Below are 17,312 nucleotides of genomic sequence, written 5' to 3'. Positions count from 1 at the left end.
CCAACTAGATGCTCTAATCTTGTTGGTGCATATTGTATTTGTAATATTGCTCATAGGTTCATAGCTGTGTACTAGGCTAATGGCCCTGCAGCCTTTATAAGCCTAGCCCATAGGATTACCCTGGCATTGTGCCCCTGATATTAGTTCCCAGTGCCTCTGTCGAGTAGAACCACTGGAGTGATCCCCGGGGTGAATTTTCTATTTCCCATCCACTCATCAAGATTTTTTTTGAAGAGGGCCAGTGAGGTGCTCTGTTTGACATGTATGGGAACTCTATTCCATAACATGGGCAGTCTCTGGGTTATGAACCTGTCCCTCCAGCATGTTCTGTTGATTGTGGTAATGAGGTTGAGGTCTCTGGAGCATGTGGTGTGGAGGGACTGGGATTTCTTTAGATGTAGCATTCCTAACAGAGCTGAGTCATACATAGCTTTGTAAGTCAAGCAGAGATTGCCTCTAAGTAGGAGATATGAGACAGAGAATAGTTGGAGTTTTTTGAGTCTGTCCATATAGGACAACTGTTTCAGGCCTAGGATCATCTTTGTGAGGTACTTTTGTGGCTTCTCCAGTTGTTTCAGGTGTCTAGTGAGGTACATGCCAAATGGGGCATTATACTCGATGATTGGCCTAATGAAGGAAGAGGAGAAGGAGACAATGACCTCTTTCTTTCTGGATGCAAAACCCTTAGCAATGAGATGTACCACATAGAAGGACTTTCTGACCACAGTGGCAATGTGATGGTCAAAAGACAGGTTGCTGTCAATCTTTGTTCCCAGATATCTTATAACACCATCTGTGTTCAGTGAACTACCATCGATGTGGTAATTCATGGGAACCGAGTTTTTCTCAAAGGGCATGACGATACATTTTTTGGCATTGAACTTAAGGCTGTGGTTCTGACACAAGTTGTTGGTTTCAGTGAGACCTTTCTGCAGGATGTCAGCATCACTCAGGGAGTTAATAATAGCTCCCAACTTGCAATCATCTGGAACTTTGTCAGCCAGAGTCCCTTCGTGTTTGCCTAGACTTCAGAGAAGTAGATGCCAAACAGGAGAAGACCCAGGACCAAACCCTGTGGGACTCCACTTAAGACTGATCGGCAGTCTGACTTGGAGTCAGCTACTTTCACACTGTGGGGTCTATCTGTGAACCAGTTTGCAACCCACCTAGTGATATAGGGGTTGATATCTAGCTTAGTGAGTTTTTCTATGATTCCTGAGTGGGGAATGGTGTCAAAGGCCTTGCCAGATGAAGGTAGGCTGTATGAACCACCTTGCCTTCATCCACACTGCTGGTGACTGACTCAAAGAAGTCGATCAGGTTGAGCAGGCATAATGTACCCTTCACAAAACCAAACTGTGTGAGATCCAGAGTTTGGAGATTCCTGATGTCCTTGTTTATTAGGTCCATGATGGTGCATTCCATAGATTTGCATATCAGACATGTCAGGCTAATGGGGGGATAGTTCCCAGGATCTGTAGTCGCTCCTCCTTTGTGAAGCAAGATGACTGTAGCAGTGCACCATTCAGTAGGGACAAAGCCCGAGCTGAGGCTGTGATTGAACAGGGCATACAGGTGTGGTGCCAGTTCTCTCTGTAGTTCATGTAGAACACAGCCAGGGATATTGTCAGGTCACATAGAAGCTGTAGTCTTAGCCTTGGACAATGCTGTTTTAACCTGTGCAGCAATAACACTGGGTGCCTGGCAATCTACTGGTATTGTGATTGGTCCTTGGGGGACCAAAGCTGGCACTGAATTTGTCAGCCAGTATATTGGCAATATCTATTGGCTCGATATAGCAGGTACCATTGCACAGTAGCTCAGAGCAAATCTGGGTATTACCATGGAGATTCTTTACATAACTATAGAAGGTCTTGTAGTTGTTTTTAATTTCTGCTGCAATTCTGTTTTCATAGCTAGCTTTTAAGGATTTGATGAGGGATCTCAACTTTATATTTTGGCTGATAAGGGAGTTTTCCAGTCTTGGGACTTCACCTTATTCTGCATCAGTTTCTTCCTTCTGTTGTAGAGTATGTTTATGGCAGGGAACTACCAGATTGGCTTCCTTTTTTTGGAGGAAAGCATCTTGGTTCTACTGGGTATGGCAAGATCCATGCATTTGTGTACGTGTTCATACAGTGCACTGGTGTATGATTCTGTGGTCATGCCACTATTCTCCATTTGTATGGGTGCCGTGAAGTTAGCCACCTCTGTTTTTAGGAGCCCAAAGTTAGCTTTGGAGGTTTTTCATGGTGGTTACTTTTGTGGGGGTGGGGTGGGGTGGGAGGTATGTGGATTTCCAAGGTGATTAGTTTGTGGTTGGATTTAACCAGGGAGGAGTTGACGATTAGTATAGAGCAACAGTTGCCCATGTTAGTAATGACCAGGTCAAGGATGTTGCTACCTCTAGTGGGGGTAAGAACAAGCTGGTCCAGGGCATTGGAATTAATGAATTCCAGGAAAGGTTGTGCAAGTGTATTGGTACATGACTAGTTTTCTCAGTTAATGGAGGGGTAGTTGAAGTTGCCCAGTATAAGAGTGTTAGGTTGGACCCTAGTATTCTCCAGGGTGCATAGGAATGTGGAGTATGAGTCTTGGGACATGGTTGGGGATCAATAGAAGGGTATGACCCGAATCGCTGTCTTACCTAATGTTAGCTGCACCTGAAGTATCTCTGATGCATTATGTTGGGCTACCAGTCTGGAGGTGTGCACATCCTTTATGAATATGGAAACACAACCGACTTTGGAGCTTTGGTTCAAGTTCTGGGGCTGAAAGGTTTGGAATAAGCTATAGCCTGGTAGTGTATGGGGTGTTTTCTGCAACTTTGAACCAGGTCTCTGTTACAGTAAAAATGTCAATGTTCTCCATTTTAAGGAGTGCTTTGAGCAAGTGAACTTTGAGGTTTAGACTTCTAGCATTGAAAAGCATGACCTTCAGTTTTCATTTGTTTGCAGCTGTTACGGTGGTAATTTGGTCTTTGGAACACAGCCTAAAAAAGGCACTATAGGGGTGGCAAGAGCCTTGGCCAGAATCTGGAAGCGCAGAGATGACAGATGCAGGTCATCTCTGGCAAAGCATCAAAGTATGTCAATCATGTCATCCCAGGCAGACAGATACTGGATCCTCTTGTAATGACACCAGAAACCTAGCCAGTTGTTGAAATCAATCATTTTCTGCTTGTACTGGGGTATAATTCTGGGTGAATGTAGAATGCTACTCAGGCCTAGGGTCATGCCCACCTGGGCTACATAATCTGAGAGCTCCTCCATGTCTCTTTTCATATAGTCCAGGGAGGTACATCTCAGGTCATTTACACCCACTTGTACAATGTCAGAGTCATATTTGTACCTGTTGTTGAGGGACCTGAGTGCGTGTGTTATGTGGCAGATCCTGGCACCTGACAAGCAGCTGACTGTTACTTTCTCCTTATTTAACCTAGTGAGTGGGAAATCAGTGTGCCTCACTATTGAATCACCTATGACTAGTGTGTTTGGCATGCTGATTTGCCTTAGGGGCTTTGGTTGAGTTGCACACTGTTTAGGAGAGTTATGTGTCTCATAATTAGTGTTGTGTTGTGGTGGTCAAGTGCGTTTCTGCCTTGGAGGCCTCTGCTGTTTGGGTAGATTTTTATTGAGAACCTCCATGAAGGTGGGTGTGTGGTTTGTGTTTTTATGTGAAGGCAGTGCCGGTGTGTGTTCTGGATGGCTATGTGTTCCATGTGGTGTGGTGCAAGTGTTGAACATCTTCTCTTCATCAACTATTTCAGTCTTGGCTTCGGAGTGTGTGGCTTTCAATTTAGATATATCAGTACATCTCTTGCAAGTCTGAGTATTGGGAGGTAAGAGGAGAGGGTTGTCAGTGTACATGAGGAAGTTGCTACATTGCCTCAGGATACCCAAGTTCACCAGGTTAATAGGAGAGAGCACAGGGAACTGACCTTTAGACATGCCTGGAGGGGTGGGCATTAATAATAAGTACTGGAGTTGTTTCCTTTTAGAGCATTTAGTGCTGGGTGGTGCTGCAGTAGCGTTGTCGCCTCACAGTAAGACGTTGTCCTGTTTGATTCTCAGCTAAAGCGTCTTCTGTGTGGAGACATGAGTGAATGGGCGTACCTTTGTTGAAGGTTGTGCGTCAGGCCTGGCAAGTCAGTACGTAAAAATCTATTGCCAATCATTAGCGGACCGGAGTTCCGCTGTGGCGACCCCTAACCGGGAAAAGCTGAAAGATGCAACAAGTGCTGGTAGCACTTTTGTGTACTACAATAATAGCTACAAGAAGTTTGGCAAACTGCTAGCCTAATAAGCTAGTAAAACTGCAGGAGAGGAGAGAACTAGCAGGTCTAAGGGAAACAATTGAAGAGCCAACTCTTTGGCACAGTTTAGAAGCTTTCAAACAGTCCTGGATATAGCAAATCTGTATCTGGGCTAGACTAGTTGCAGGAAAGGTGTGAAACAAGTGCAAGCATGGGCTTTTAAACCAGAAAGTTGAGAGAGATGGAAAAACTGCCCAAACAGCCAATAAACTACAATTTCTGTGGTAGATAGCTTATCAAGTGCTTACCACTCCACTGATAAGCTAAAAGGCTTCCCGCCAACACAGAAAGGATTGGGGGGGGGGGGCTCAGAAGTTTACAAACAGTCCTGGATACAGCAAATCTGTATCTGGACTAGACTAGTTACATGAAAGTCAAGAAACAAGCTTAGAATGTTTTTTTACAGAAAAGCAGTTAAACAGCACTAAAACAATTTAAATGCAGTGCAAGATAGAACACTTGAGTTGTAGCAATATTAAAGCAAATACAGTTTAAATAAATGCAATTTATTCAAACAGTATTCTGCTATGAATTCGATTATTGTTTTATTCAACTCTGAACAGTTAAAAAGTGCCAAAAATATACTTATCAGATCTATGTTTCCAGATTGTTTGAGAAGCACAACCAGTCAGAACACAATGAGATTCTAGCAATGGTAGGTTCTAGGAAAGTGTTGTTTTTACAGGTTACAGTTTTATGGACTGTTTTACAGAGAAAATATGTTTTCTAGGTGTTTGCTACTATATAGGGCACTGCTAACCCAAGCAAACATGCAAACTTTATAGCAGTTAAAAAAAATGTAAACTACATAATGAGCCTTCTGGCCAATAAAATGACTTTACACCATGAGTCCCTCTGTGGATTTCCCAGCATAGATAGACAAATCAGTAAAAACCAAATGAAAAATCTAGCAAGGCTAGACTTTCCACTGTGAAGCCTTATTGGCCTGAATTTGTCCATAAATAGACTCAGAATTGCTATGTAGCTGAAACAACTGATGTCCTTAAATGGTCATTTGCATGTATCCCATGTTGCCTCTAATACAAGAGATTTAAGGAATCATACAGTCCAAAGTCTAGCCTTGCTAGATTTTTTTGTTTGGTTTTTACTTATTGTTTTTTTTTTCTGTGTGACCTTTTTACTCGACTTAGACAGACCAGGAAAGCACCTCCTGCCATAAGATGAATAAACTCAGTCCTCTTGATGTAAAAATACAGCATAAGAGACCCATAAGTGCAATGCTAACACAAACCACTTAAACAATTAGCTGGAAAATGAAAACACTAAATTCTGAACAAACGGAATGGAAAAAAATCACTGGTCCACAAAAAAAAAAAAAAAAAAAAAAAAAAAAAAATAAAAGTATGGGGCTTTGCCCCACACCCCCCCAATGTGGGGGGCTGTGCCCCACACACACCCCCTACTTAAATATACCAACTCCAAGACACACCTCTATGGAGGAAATGGCAAAGTCCCCAAAACAGCCCAGTAATTTTTTTCCCTGGGAAAAAAAAATCGCTATTCTGTGTCTTCTGGATTTTGCCGTTTCGACATTTAGCTATATTAAGCATTTGCTTACTTAACAGAGAGGAACCAATATATATTTATATATATATATATATATATATATATATATTTATATATATTTTATATATATATATATATATATATATATAGATATATATATATATATTTATATTTATATATATATATATATATATATATATATATATATATATATATATATATATATATATATATATATATACATATATAGAGAGAGAGGGAGAGGGAGATGCACATGTATACATGTAGATATTTCCTAGTGAATGATAGAATCTAAGGTAATCTTTTCTTTAATACCAATTTATTTATGAGATGAATAAAAAAAATGAAATGAACTATCTTCTTTTTGTAACAAAAAATTCATATACAAAAATTAGCCTCACTTCCTTAGCATACATAGTGCAACTTCCCTTATACTGAGATTTAGCTTTGTGCAATGCTTCTTTTCACAGATGGTCTACTAAACTAAATGACCAATAATAAGCAGTCTACCCTATAACTCTCTGCAATATTTTATCTTTGGTGTTCAATATTCAATATATCACAAACTGCAAGTCTCAAAATAACATGGTTTCCACATATTAATAGGCACTCCAAATCCCTGTTACCAAATCATTTATCTATGTCTGTTTAAACATTTCAAGAGTAGAAGCCTTTCTGCTCTGTAAAGACAAATCATTCTTTAGCTTTCCAGTCTAATAATAAAATATTTTCCACTGAACAGTGTGTCATACTGTGATATTCATAAGGAAACAGTTATTTATAGTGCCTATACTATAACACAAAAACTAGCTTGTATTAAGGCACTATATATACATATATAGATTAGTACAAGATATCTTACCAGTCTGTTATTTATAGAAAACATTTGAAATTACTTCTATCCTAAACCCATAACATAGATGTTTAATCTGTCTAGTGTTAAAACCTTTGGATTCTTTCAAATTATAATGAGACACAAATATAATCAGAAGCTGCTATGTTGTATTCAACATGTGGTCTCACAATAGCCTTGTAAAGAAGGATCAGTACTGTCTTATCATGACTATTGATACTAGGTATAATATTTATAATTACTGCATAACATTTCTTGATACCTAGTGAATTCCATATGCCTATTCATTGACCATAAATACAGTTGACCCAAATAACTCTGTATTACAGCAAGATCGTTCACTGAGTTAATCAAGCCAACATTAGTGACATCAGCAAATTTGCTGATTAATACACTATTTTGAACAGAGAGGTCAGACACGAGTATGTTTAACAGTGTCTGTGTTAGGGCTGAACCCTGAGGAACCAAAATACTACATTTTTTTCAAAGAGGGCATAATTTCAGTGTGACGTACATAATCAAATGCCATAGCTAGGTCCAACTAGATCACATCAAATGACAAATCCACAGCAACATATTCCCATATGTTCCAATAGAAACTAAGCAATTTGGTCAAGCAAGAGCGACTTTAGGAAAATAAATGCTGAAATATATCCAAGTTAGGGTGAAACTCTCAGAGATTAGAGAACATTATACCCAGTAATACATATTAGACTAATGGTGAGATTAATAGCTACAGTAATGCCATTACCATTTTAAACTGGGAAACAATTAATAGCTGTTGTGATAAAAGCAGTCAAACACAGTTTTATGAGGAATCTAATTATATTTTTCCAGTAATAATCATGAAGCATGGATGTACATACAATACTATTTTAGGTATAATACAATTTACACTGTGGGGACTCAAGCTGTTAAAATATAAGTAAAAAAACAAGATTTTATTTTAAATAAAGAATGCTTTTTATTCAGTCGCTCTAAAGAATGTTTAATATTCAGTCACTCTAAAAAGTAAAAAAATAAGGAAGAAGAGTGAAAACTTTGCAAAACAAACACAGACAAGCTGATCTCAGAAAACCATGTTAGGCTGGTTTTGCTGATTCTGGTAAGGAGGTAGGAGAAGAAGTAGCAGGAATCAACAAAATCAACCTCAAATGCTTTTCTAAAATCAGCTTGTCTGTGTTTCTTTTGCAAAGTTTTCACTTTTCCTTAGTTTTTACTTTTTAGAGTGACGTAATAAAAAACATTCTTTATTTAAAATCATCTTTTTTTACTTATATTTTTAGTGAAACACTAAAAGAGATGGGAAGTCAGCGTTACTCAATGTACAGTACTTCAGCACCCTGGACAGCTCAGTTAACCAAGGAATGTGACAGAATCACAGAGGGGCAGAGAGAAAGAACCACAAAGCCAATTTCAATAAAACTTATACTACTACTACCACTACTACTACTACTACTACTACTACTACTACTACTACTACTAATAATAATAATAATAATAATAATAATAATAATAATAATAAGCAGAAGAACAATAACAACTTATTCTAAGCTAGATATAAAGAGAATGGAAGCACAAGCATTAAAAAGAAATTTTTGGGCAAGGAAAGTATTTCCCTTGGTATATGATTTTTTTTTAGTGAAAGTGAAATATTTAAGGTTGATGATGAATATTCAGAAATGGTTTTAATAAAAGGCAAGGAAGAGTGTTGGGGAGATAGTATGATTAAATTTGGCAGCCTAGTCTTCCACAGTAATGTTAGCACATTAGATTTACTGTCAACAGGTCATAATCTGGCAAAGTGTTACAATTTAAAATCTGGAGTTTTGGGAATACTTTTTATAGGCACACTGTGCTTAGTAGCATAACAAAATTACTCCCCAGTTTTAATCTGGACAAAATTGGTATTGCCTCTCAGTGTCAGGGCTATTATGGACTTAGTTTTACTAGAAAAAGTGTTTTAGTTGCACAAGAAGAAATGGTGCTGGTTTGGCTGTAGGTGGCAATTATGATGTTGGCAAGTCACATGATTGTGATTTTACCATAAAAGTAGGTAATATTGCTTAAGTGAAACACTTCAATTCCAGTTATTTTTTGATGTTCTTCCTGCCCCTCTCTACAATGATATTTTGATTATGAATGCTCATAAGAAGGGCATGCATTTTTAAGTAAATTGTAGAGATGCCAATCTGGGAGGAAATATTTCTCAAAGTGACACTATTTGTCTTTGTTTATATGATTTTTAATCATGGTAATCTGAGGCTAAATAAGAAGTTTCATCCTTTTTTAGAAAAAATGGTGTGTAATAAAATATAACTAAAATACTTGTCTTACATTAAATGTTTATTAAGCACTACTATTAGACTGAACAATATGTTGAAGGGTTTTGAAGCTAGAGTGATGGAAAAAGGTTTTCACATAATTTTGTTACTAAAACCTGGATTTGAAAAATGTCCAAGCTTTTGGTGTTTCAGGGTTACAGGGCATATTATATAACTACATAATGAACAAAAGAGGTTGCAGAGTTTGTATTTCTGTCATTTTCTTCAATAAATCCTGAATTATTCCTTGCAGTTATGATTCTGAAATTACTGAAGGAAATCAAATGGCCAGCAACCCTTTTTCATAGACCTCCATCGCAATCTAAAAAGGAATTGGGAGCATGTTTTCAATCACTGGGCAAATGTTTTCAGCAAGATTTTAATATGATTCTAGAGGACTTAAGTGTTCCACACATGAAATTGGCAAATCATACAACTGGTAGTGGTGTGCTATTCCTTCTATTTTTAGAACTTGTGTTGAGTTTGTATATGTTTCATTGGTGGATGAACCATTTAGAAAAGAAAAGGTTCTGGACATGATCTGGATTAAGGATAGCATAGTGGCCAGTTATTGTAAATCAGAAGATGACCGTATCATGTGAATATTTTATTAGACATTAGTAAGCCAATAAGCAGACACAGACCTAAGGATAGTGTTCCCATACAGGAATATATCAAACTGATTATTTAGCCATTATTAGCGAGTTAATTAATTGGACTTGACTGGGAGATATGAAAGATAAGTTTACTTCAGATTTTTGGTATATTTCTTATGAGCGTGTCTATTTACTTATGTATTGATTGTGTTCCTAGTACTAAAAATGTCAAATGTTGTAGGAAGCATATTGAGTGGTGAATAGTAAAGTCAGGAAACTTCTGGAAAAATAGCTTACTGGAAGATGTACAAAAGGACCCATTGCATGGTAAATAACATTAAGTATCAGAAAATGAGATCCAGTTTTAATAGCTTGCTGAGGAAAACAACAAAAAAATAGCTTTGACAACTTACATTTCAAACAACAGTAAAAAAGCTTTGTTTAGCTACTTGAATAGTTAAAAGAAGGGGTCTCAGTCTTCTATAAGACTGACAAAGGATCAAGTTCCAAATACTAACCTGAATCATTTAGTGGAGAATTTGCAGACATGTGTTCTGCATTATCAAAAAAGTCCCACCTCAATCAACCCTGATTACTCTGTTTCAAGTGACTCATGTCCTTTAATAAAACTGAGTGTGGTGGAAAAAGCATTAGTAGCAATTAAACCATACTCAACATGTAGACCTGATATTCTTAATGGACATTTAGTCAAATATTATTGCATTATTATTCTGTCACTTTTAACCTTAAACAAAACTGTTTCAGCAGGTTTTACACAATTCAGACTAACACAGAAAAATCAGACTTTCTGCTGACACACTAATAAGCTGGTCACTGTAAATTGTACTTAGAGAAATATAGAGTGCCTTTCTTTGCACTTCTAGAGGTAGGAAAAAAACTGCTGTAATCTTTGCATTCTCACACAGCAATGGATATATTCAAGTGTGTCTTGTTTGGAGGATGATCAGCTCCTTTTCCTTCTAGGAACATCATTCCAATTGTTGTTGTTTTTTTTTCTGGAATATATGTAACTCCCTCTAGCCTCATCTGCCTATGATCATCTTAGAACCAAAGGTGTCAAATGCGCTTACTTTCTGGGGTATAAACTGCCCTGTATGCAATTGTCACTTGTTATCTTTAAGCCTCCTGTCTGTTTCTGGGCAAGTGTACTTAAAGGAACCAACCACCACTATCCTACATGGCTCTTTCCTGCATGGAACCATCAATTGACTCCTTTGCAGATGGGTTATATACCCCGGACAATCTATCTGCCTTCACATGGCTTGTGTCAGCCAATGCAATTTGGTTTTAACCCCCCACACACACCCACATATAGCTGATAATATCTACTTCCAGGAAAGTCTCATGTTCATTGTGTCTACCAAACCTAAAAAACGTCACCTAGACCTTCTGCAATCTGTTTTGGGTCAGTAAGGAGACTGAGACACACAAGGACAGCATTGTATTCCTGCTGAGTACTATTTTTTATGTCGTAATTTTCACCTCCTTTTCTGCAGCTGTAATGTCTATGGATGAATTTGCAATGGGTGTACTTCTACAGCATTCTGCCTCCCAAAAACAACATCTAACTGCTTCTCCCCAAGAACCACCAGAGATCATCAGTAAGGTGCATTTAAATGCATGTCCTTCCCCCAACATGGGTACACCCACCTTCTACTTTTTAATGCATCAGACACCTGATGCACTATTTGAACACAGATCATGTGGGAACATATTCATGGTTTTGTCCCTCTATGTCACAATACTTGCTGAAAGATCTTATTGTTGAAGGTCAGAAGGCTCAGTGCCCACCAGCATAACTTTGGTCTACTGTCCATTTATCATAATAATCAATGTAGGGCAGCACAATGTGAATTAAGGACAACATTTGTTTCCAAGAAGAAAGATTTCAGGATAGTGAGCGCCCACTTAATGGCTAAACACTCTCTTTCTTTAGCTGAACATACCTTCTCAGCATTACTCAGCCTTCTGCTAAAATTAGAAATGTGTTGTTTCTTCTACTAAACAAACAGGGATAACACTGCACCTATGCCCACCTCAGAGACTTCTGTACATATAAAGAATTGTTTCTAGAAGTCACGTGCCAGCAGTAGGAGCTTTACATACACAGTATTCTTTATCTGATTTCATTGGAGACTATAAAGTGCTGAAACTGTGAACACATTTCTGAAAATAGCTATACAGAGCTCAAAAGGCTTTCACTTGCTTTGTAGTGGTTGACATGGGTCAGATTTGCACACTCAACTTTTTGAGTTAGTGACTTCTCTAGCCCTATTGCCAAAGTAGCAGTTTTTGCCATAGCTAACATGCCCTTAACAGAAACAGCCATCAGTACAACCTGATGGAGAACATTTAAGGTGATCTGAACTTCAAGAAGATAACTTTCCTATTCTTCAAAGAATATGACATCATCATCAAGGTAGGTTGGTACATATCTGATATGGACTTCAACAATTTTGTCCATCAGCCTCTGGAATATCAGAGGTCCTCTGTGGAGATCAAAAGGCAGCACTACATCATGGAAAAACCCATATGGTATGAAAAATGCAATTTTCTCATTAGCTGCTAGGGTTAGTGGGATTTAGCAATATCCTTTTTTTAAGCTCAAAATATTGCAGCCACTCATAGTAAAGAATGTCTGAGCAGAGACCTAGAAGGAAATAAAACAGTGATAAGTTCATTAAAAGAAAGTAGAGGATCTCTGTCCCCATACGATTTCCCTCTGTAAGGACAAAATAGAGAGCTTGTCAGACATTCTAAGCAGCAGATAGTTGCAGAAACTAGAAGCACTGAGGTAGAAGATAAGGGATTGCTGGTATGAAAAAAACTGAATAAAATCATTGACATAAATTGTCTTTTTTAGTTTCACTGGGAAGAATTGTCTTTTATAGATGAAGAAATGAAAAAAAATGTTCTTGCATACTTAAGTGAAGAGTCTGCACCCTTCATCTCAATGTACGGACAAAATATTCATTACTTGGTAGGTTTGTAGAAAAGCAATGAGTATTTTCAGAAAGCACAATGGGAGGACAATACAATAAGTAAGGCCAATGAAGATGTAACCAAATTACAAGGATATATTCCTGTGCAGGAATATTCCCATCATATATGTATATTTTAAGTTGATAAATGGCTTATTTTACAATTTAAATAGATAAAGGGAAGAATACAACACTAAATGTTAGTTCCAAAACCTTCTAGAACATTTGTGATGAAACTTGAAAATACTCAGTTGGCAATGTGAGGTAGTGCCAGCTATGCCAGAGAGGGTAGGGCAGTGCATGTGTAACATATGCCAGCATAGCTAGCTGGAGCTTTATAAGAAATTTCATGTAATTTGTATATCAAACTCATTTGAACAGATGATTGTGTTAAAAATGTATTTGTAAAGTTGCTTGTGTTCAAAATGCATCAACAGTGGGTCCTGCTGGACAGAAAATAAATATAGATTTATATCATACTGTACTGTTGTAACTGATGAAATGTATATATGTTAACAGAGGATGCTGGAAGGGAAGGGATTAAGCTTACCTCAGCTTACATTAAGAAAAATAGCCAGAAATTAAATTACTTGGTTTAGGCTATAACAATTTTATCTCACAGGTCTGAATGCAGCTAGAGACACAATGTCAGGGAAAGGCCTGGGCTCTTATTGTCCTTAATGGTGAACTAATTTCTACCCTGGGGTGCCAGAGAATGGCTGGTTAGTCTCTTCCAGAAGAATGAAAGGGTTGGAATTGTTTTAAGGTCTCCAGATGCTAGAAGAAACATCAGCAAAATCTTAGGTGTGTATTGTGGCACATCTGTGCTAAATCTTGGTTCAGTTTCTAGTCAGGAGGTACTGTGGGTACCACGGAATTGGGTGACCAGATGTGATGGCATTCTATAGCCAGCAATGAAATGATTTTAAATATTAGTGAGAGATGTGATAGTGACACTCAGCACTCTGTTATTGGAACTGAAAACAAGACCACACACCCACTTCATCTTGCCTTGCTCTAGCAAGTACGTAGGGAACAGTAATTCTTCAGTAAGTTAGAAAAATATAGTGAAATTAGTTAAATGTTATTTTTCTGTCTGTCTGAATCTTTCCATCTATGTTATTTTATTACTATTTCCTCTGAATTGAAACTCTGGTGTTTATTGTAAATAAATATTCTGTATTTTCATGTTTTTTATTTTATTATTAATTATTGAATATATCTATATCTTTCATTGCTGCTCGTCTTTTAGAAAATAGTTTAAAATTTTAGAGTAATTGCATTTATTGGTCAAACATTACCATTTGTATAAGTATTAATTTTACTATGAGTAATTAGGTACCCAGGTAAGAGCCTTAATGTAGTTTGCTGGTGGCAGTGAATCTACTTTAAAGTTTGGGTGGAGGTGGCAGAGCTAGTAAATCTCTGCCAGCATTTCACAGGTGTGTGTGTGTGTGTGTGTGTGTGTGTGTGTGTGTGTGTGTGTGTGTATGAAAATCAAATCTTAAAGACTGTGTGTCAGCTACTTGAAATAGGGACACAGAGTAGTGGCTTCTGCAGAGAGAAAGGTGGAGTCTTATTTGGAACCTGGAGAAAAAGTCTAGCCCCAGGTCTGGAGTGTGCTCCCTGTGTGCCCTTAAGGGAAATTGTGCTTGGTGCAGAGAGCTGCATTTGAAATTACTCTGTGTATCTATTTTTGTTCTAAGTGAATGTTTTCACACTGGTGTCAGTGGTAAGGGTTGAGGCTCCTGGATTACTGGCCCAGAAGAGGGATGTCACAAGTCTTATTTTTGGAGGATACTTAGAGATGGATAAAACTAAAGCTAGAATTTTGGCTAAATTTCATTGGCTTGGTATAATGAAACACATTGAAAATATTTGTCCAGAATTCTCATAATGTCAAAGGGCTGCACAATATATCAGATTTAGAAGTCCAGTGATGCCTATGCCTATTATTGATGTTGATTAGAGCAGATGGCTATAGATCTGAATGAAAAGATAAAGTGAACAAGCTCTAGCCTAAGGAGTATGTCTTTACCATATGAAAATGAAAAGCCACAATAAGGCTACTCCCTCCACATGGTAGCTCACTTCAAGATGGTCCGTTTAGTGGGTATTATGTATCCCCTTTCTTGTAGTTGCTGGTATGCAAGCACTACATATGTATCCCAGGTCCTTCCTTAAATATAAACAATTTTTTAATTCTGTTCAGTTAAAAATGACAAATTGCCTACTTCAAAGTACTGGTTCAAACACTAATAACACTTTCCTCGGAGAAAATGTCTTGTTATAGTAACTTGGCTCAATATGATTAGACAAGAAATTACTCATTCATTGGAAGTCACTTCCAGCTACCTTTCTTCCTTGAGTGCAAAACCTCCATTCACTGACAACTATATGCTCCCCTTCCTCAGTAGGTACTTCCAAAGTTCTAAGTCAAAAAATTGCCTGTATGCAAAAGCTCTAGAACAAGTTGCAAAAAGTTCCTTACTTGGAAGCCAACCTGTAACCAGCATACAGCCTGTGTGTAAAACGTGTGTGTGTGGGGGGGGGGGGTCAAGTCCCAAAGCTCTTACTTCTTCTAAAGCCAATTGATTCCAATAGGCATCCCGTGTTCAAGGACACCGGAATGAATTTCCAAAGTCTAAGACCAACTTCAAATCGGCGTGCTGCCTGTGCACTTAAACAAACGTTCCTGAGTCCGTTTTTGAACACAAGCAGCATACTTATTTGAAGTTGGCTTTAGAACTAGGAATATTTTGGAACCAGCTCCAGAGACTTTGCAAACAGGCAGTTTGCTGATTCCAGTTGGCTTCAGAGGAAGGAAGAGTCATTTATCCTGGAATTCGTTTAGGTGCACAGGCAGCACACCAATTTGAAGTTGGTCTTAGACTTTGGAAATTCATTCCGGTGTCCTTGAACACGGGATGCCTATTAGAATCAATTGGATTTAGAAGAAGGAAGAGCTTTGGGACTTGTCCCCCCCACACACACACGCATTTTACACACAGGCTGTATGCTGGTTACAGGTTGGCTTCCAAGTAAGGAACTTTTTGCAACTTGTTCTAGTGCTTTTGCATACAGGCAATTTATTGACTTAGAACTTTGGAAGTACCTACTGAGGAAGCAGAGCATATAGTTGTCAGTTAATGGAGGTTTTGCACTCAAGGAAGAAAGGTAGCTGGAAGTGACTTCCAATGAATGAGTAATTTCTTGTCTAATCATATTGAGCCAAGTTACTATAACAAGAAATTTGCTCCGAGGAAAGTGTTATTAGTGTTTGAACCAGTACTTTGAAGTAGGCAATTTGTCATTTTTAACTGAACAGAATTAAAAAATTGTTTATATTTAAGGAAGGGCCTGGGATACATATGTAGTGCTTGCATACCAGCAACTACAAGAAAGGGGATATATAATACCCGCTAAACAGACCATCTTGAAGCTAGCTACCACATGTAGGGAGTAGCCTTATTGTGGCTTTTCATGGCTATAGATCTTATAGCTCCATTATTAATGTCTAACAATGGCAATTGATATATTCTGGTGATTATTGACAATGCCACTAAATTTTATGAAGCAGTTCACTGTGAAAACCTAATAAGTCAATAGCCAAATAGATATTATTGCTTTTCTTAAGGGAGGAGATGCCCAAAAAATCCTCATGGACCTAAGTCATATTTGGAGCAATGTACCAGATTTGCCAGTACTTTAAAGTAAAGCAGTTAAGAACTTCAGTTTACTGAATTCCAATTGATGAGTTAGTGAAACTCTTTAATGAAACTCTGAAGTCTATGTTAAAGGAGGACATAGATCAAGATACTAAGAACTAGGTAGTTCATTGATCACTGTTTACTGTACGAGAGGACCCAAGCTTCATCAGGAGTTACTCCATTTATATGGGTACATCCCAGATGCTTGCTGGATACAGCAAAAGAAACATAGGAAGAATTGAAAACCTGATTAAAGCATGTAACAATACACTTCACAGACTAAATGTATAGGTTGAAAATTGTCATGCTGATACTAAAGAAATGTATGGAAAAGGCTCAAAAAGTGCATTTTGGTGTAGAGCAAGAATACCAAATTCAGGGAATTTAAACAGTGAACAAGATGTTAGCATCAGTCTTCTCTGTTGAGGCAAGATAAGGACCCTTTGATATGATAGCCTTACTTTGCAGGTCACTTTGTTCATTTTTTTTTGTTCTCTGGGAAGAAAAGACCAAAGCAGATGCATCACATAAATGTGTTAAAACCAATGTAGGGACGCTGAGGCTTCTTTGTCAATCTGTGAGAAGAAATAGATACAAATAGTATGGTGCCAGGGAAATGTACCTCTGTCATTCAATACAGAAAACATTGTCTAAGATTAAGAAACAAACAGGAAAAGATTTTTTTTTTTTTGCTGAGAACTAAGGGTTTTCTTAACATTAGCTATCTGGATGGGCAAATGTAATTCAACATCATAATGAACGTTTTCCAGGGAAGTAGGTAAACCTTAAACAGTATAGGGTATCAGAGCCACAAAGAAAAGAAATAAGAACTGAAAAAGATGATAACACTGTAAGTTATTGGGCACTCACAAAATTAATAGAATAGTATGTTTGTCTTGGTCCATAAGCCAGATAGCTCTACAAGATTTTTTTTTTTAAAACAAGTTTATTGTTTTTAACATAC

This window comes from Protopterus annectens, chromosome 6.part0, assembly GCF_019279795.1.
Source record: "Protopterus annectens isolate FY-2018-M chromosome 6.part0, PAN1.0, whole genome shotgun sequence".
In the NCBI taxonomy this organism is placed as follows: Eukaryota; Metazoa; Chordata; order Ceratodontiformes; family Protopteridae; genus Protopterus; species Protopterus annectens.
The sequence above is the reverse complement of the archived record's forward strand: the minus strand, read 5'-3'. Positions refer to the sequence as shown.